A 4,480-nucleotide genomic window follows, 5' to 3' on the forward strand; every position below is an offset into this window, starting at 1 on the left:
GAGAGGGTTCAGAGGAGGGCAACAAAGATGATCAGGGGACTGGAAACAAAGCCCTATGAGGAGAGACTGAAAGAACTGGGCATGTTTAGCCTTGAGAAGAGAAGACTGAGGGGAGATAGGATAGCGCTCTTCAAGTACTTGGAAGGTTGTCACAGAGAGGAAGGCCAGGATCTCTTCTCGATCATCCCAGAGTGCAGGACATGGAATAATGGGCTGAAGTTACAGGAAGCCAGATTCTGGCTGAACATCAGGAAAAATCTCCTGACTGTTAGAGCAATACGACAATGGAACAAATGACCCTGGGCGGTGGTGGGCTCTCCCACACTGGAGGCCTTCAAGACGAGGCTGGACAGCCATTTGTCAGGGATGCTCTGACTTGGATTCCTGCATTGAGCAGGGGGTTGGACTCGATGGCCTTGTAGGCCCCTTCCAACCCTACTATTCTATGATTCTATGTGGCTGCAAAAAAGGCAAGTGCTATTTGGGGCTGCATTCATAGAAGCATAGCTTCCAAATCCCAGGAAGTACTAGTTCCCCTCTACTCAGCACTGGTGAGGCCTCATCTGGAGTACTGTGTCCAGTTCTGGGCACCACATTTTAAGAAGGATGCAGATAAACTGGAAGGGGTTCAGAGGAGGGCAACAAAGATGATCAGGGGACTGGAAACAAAGCCCTATGAAGAGAGACTGAAGGAACTGGGCATGTTTAGCCTTGAGAAGAGAAGACTGAGGGGAGATACGATAGCGCTCTTCAAGTCCTTGAAAGGTTGTCCCAGAGAGGAAGGCCAGGATCTCTTCTCCATCATCCCAGAGTGCAGGACACGGAATAATGGGCCCATGTTACAGGAAGCCAGATTCTAGCTGAACATCAGGAAAAGCTTCCTGACCGTTAGAGCAATACGACAATGGAACCAATGACCTAGGGAGGCGGTGGGCTCTCCCACACTGGAGGTGTTCAAGACGAGGCTGGGCAGCCACCTGTCAGGGATGCTCTGACTTGGATTCCTGCATTGAGTGGGGAGTTGGACTTGATGGCCTTGTAGGCCCCTTCCAACCCTACTATTCTATGATTCTCTGATTCTATGATACGACATGGCAATGGCAGCCATATCGCTCGAGCTACGGAGCCAGCCAGCAGTTCCGCATGATCGCCATGAGGAGGACCTGGTGGAGGAGGATCCCAGAGGGTGGTGGAGGAGAGTTGTGCTGTTCTGCCACGGACTCCGGAGGCTGGAGTCTTTATATTCTTTAGAATCCGGTCTCATTGGGGTCCATGTCAGAATTCTCCGCCATCCCTACTTCCGCATCAACGCTGAGTTCTGTGCTGCTGCTGTTGTGTTGTGAATTTCCTTTATAAACTAGTTTTAGCAGTATATTCAAGGCTTTTGAGTGAACCATAAAACCAGTCTTCTGCAGAAAAATAAAGAGACTATTTCATCACTTTTGGTGACCATAAGGCTTAAGGGAAGTAAAGAGCCATGTGGGAATGATGTCTTTAGTCCAGGATGTTCAACGTGACTCATTTACTGTTGTATTAAAACTCTTCACGTTGTATCTTGTGAAAATCCTGAAGTTTGGAAACATACATAGACCTTGTGTGGAGTCAATCCAGCTTTGGAAAGGCTGGAACATGAAAAACACACTGACACAAATCATTGGGATCCATCTTAATTGGGCTTCAGGCCTTGGCATGGGACAGAAACAGCCTTGGTTGCCTTGGTGGATGATATGAGGAGGGCTTTGGATAGCGGTGAATGCTCCTTCCTTGTTCTCCTCGACCTCTCAGCAGCTTTTGATACCATTGACCACAGTATCCTCCTGGACCACCTGAGGGGTTGGGCTTTGGAGACACTGTATCACGGTGGTTCTGGTCCTTCCTCTTCAGCTGGTACCAGAGGGTAGCACTGGGAGAGGAGGTTTCGGACCCGTGGCCACTCACTTGTGGGGTGCCACAGGGTTCCATCCTCTCCCCCATGCTATTTAACATCTGTGTGAAGCCACTGGGGGCTATCATCAGGAGGCTTGGGGGGCAGTGTCATCAATATGCGGTTGACACACAGCTCTACCTCTAATTCAAATCCTCACCAAGGTTGGCCGTAGAATCCCTGTCCAAGTGTCTGGAGATGGTGAGTGGCTGGATGGAGAGGAATAAACTGAAGCTGAACCCTGACAAAACCGAGGTACTTTTGGTGGGAGACAGGGGGAGGTTGGGGGATGTCGACCTGGTGTTGAATGGGATATGGCTACCCTTAAAGACCAGGTCCGCATCCTGGGGGTCATTTTGGACTCCCAGCTGTCCATGGAGGCTCAGGTGTCAGCTGTGAGCCGGACAGCGCTGTACCAACTCCATCTGATACGGCAGCTGCTCCCCTACCTTCCCGACCATCTGCTCCCATTTGTAGTACATGCCCTGGTCTCCTCTCGTTTAGACTACTGCAATGCACTCTACATGGGGTTACCCTTGAAGACAGTTCAGAAGCTGCAGCTGGTGCAGAATGCGGTGGCTTGCCTGATTAAAGTGATCACATCACTCCGGTGCTGAAGGAGTTGCACTAGCTACCAGTTGTTTTCTGGGCCAAATTCAAGGTGTTGGGTTTGACCTTTAAAACTCTATACGGCTCCGGCCCAGCCTACCTCAAGGAGCGCCTCCAGCAACACCAGACAGGCCGTGTAACAAGATCAGCCTCTGATGGCCTTCTCTCTGTCCCATCAGCCAGGACAGCTAGCCTGGTGAGGATGAGGGACAGAACCTTCTCTGTGGTGGCCCCCGACCTTGTGGACTCCCTCCCTAGAGAACTTTGCCATGACCCCTCTCTAATAAGCTTCCGCCATGCATTGAAAACCTAGTTGTTCAGGCAGGCATTTGGGGTGGGTTAGGGTATTTTAGAATATAATGTTTTAATGTGTGATTTTAATGTGTAATTTTATTGTTTATATTGTGTACAACACCCAGAGTGGCTTGGTGACTGGCCAGATAGGCAATTAAGAAAAGTAACTAATACATAAATAAATAAATTGTCCAGAAGAACTGATAAAAGAGAGACTTGGGAACTGGACAAGCTCCCAGGAAGATCAGGGGAATTCATGACACTATGTTAAAACTATCAAACATATCAAAAGTGCATTACCTGTATCCCTCCCTATGAGATAATAAGCATTTACAATGTAATGTATTTATTCAGGCAGGTCACTCATTTGCTAGACAAGATGAAAATGGAATGCACTGCTGCGGACTGAGAGTAAAATTGCATATGGGAGTTGGAGAAGGGGATGCTGTATCACGGCTTCCCTAAATTGTTCATAGATGAATCCCATTGCAAAGTGGCCCCAGCATTTCTGGTTTTTGCTACTTCAGAGAGGAGGCTAAATTTATTTTATTTATTACATACAGTAGCTGAAGCTCTCTGGGCGATTCACAACAGTTAACGTCTTGCCCTCCCTGCTGCCAAGCAGAAGACACCGGCATGCTGCGTCCACACTGGAATGGGGGCTCCAACGCACCAATGCCCATTGGGTCGCAATGCCCCCCCGGCAACCGCGAAGGGCTCTCTGCCCCACCCCCCGCCCCGCGGGTCTTGCGTGGACGTGCGCGCGCCGACCTTCGGGGCCAAAAGCGTCGGACACCCTGGCCTACGCTGCAGGCGGGACGGCGTGGCCCTTCCTCTCCACCGCCACTGCATCCACCCAGGGGTGCGGCTTCATAGCCCGGCGGGGGCTTCTTACGCCTGAATCCGCCGAGCGGCCCTCCGGCAACTGGCTTTGTGTGGCGGGGAGGCAGCGGCGCCCCTCCACCCTTGCGCAGAGGGAGGTGCGCAGGGGCAAGGCTGGGACGGGCGGTGCCCCCGGGTCAGCGGGCGTCTCCACGCCCACCGAGAGCGTCTTGCGCGGAGGGCCCGGCCCCACCCAGCCGCACTTCCCGGCCGAGGGTTCCGAGGGAAACGGCGCAGCCGCACGCACCGCTCCCCGGAGCCGCGTCCGCGGCGTTCCGAGGCGCTTCCCCCCACGGAAGGGCACGCAGGGCGGCAGCCTGGGCTGCCCGGCGGGCAGTCCTCATTGAGGGGCAGACGCGGGGCGCGCCCAGGCCGGGCTGCGCCGGCCAGGGGACGCTGCTGGCTCCGACGCCAGAGGGGCGGGGAGTCCGCTCCGGCCTTTGGTCAGAACCAGCCAGCCGGGACTCCGACGGCGCCGCCCGAGGCGCGGAGCCTATTTGGGGGGCGGGGCCCGCCCCTCGCCCGGCTCCTCCAGGGTGTTGCCCGCTGCTGGCTAAGACGCAGCGCCACCGAAACGGAGCCGCCAGCCTCCACCGGCCCCGCCCCAGGGCGCCTGGCGGCGGGCCGGGGCCGGGCGGCGGCGGAACCGGGCGCAGAGCGCCAGAAGGCGGCCGGAGGCCCGATGGGTCGGGCGGCTCCCCCCGCGCGGGCGAGGGGGCGGGGCGGGGCGGGGCGCCGATTTGCATGTTCCGAGAGCAGCCAACGAGGGCC

This window comes from Heloderma suspectum, chromosome 1 (genome assembly GCF_057233095.1).
Source record: "Heloderma suspectum isolate Gila_16-S chromosome 1, 16-S_ref, whole genome shotgun sequence".
NCBI classification, from domain to species: domain Eukaryota; kingdom Metazoa; phylum Chordata; class Lepidosauria; order Squamata; family Helodermatidae; genus Heloderma; species Heloderma suspectum.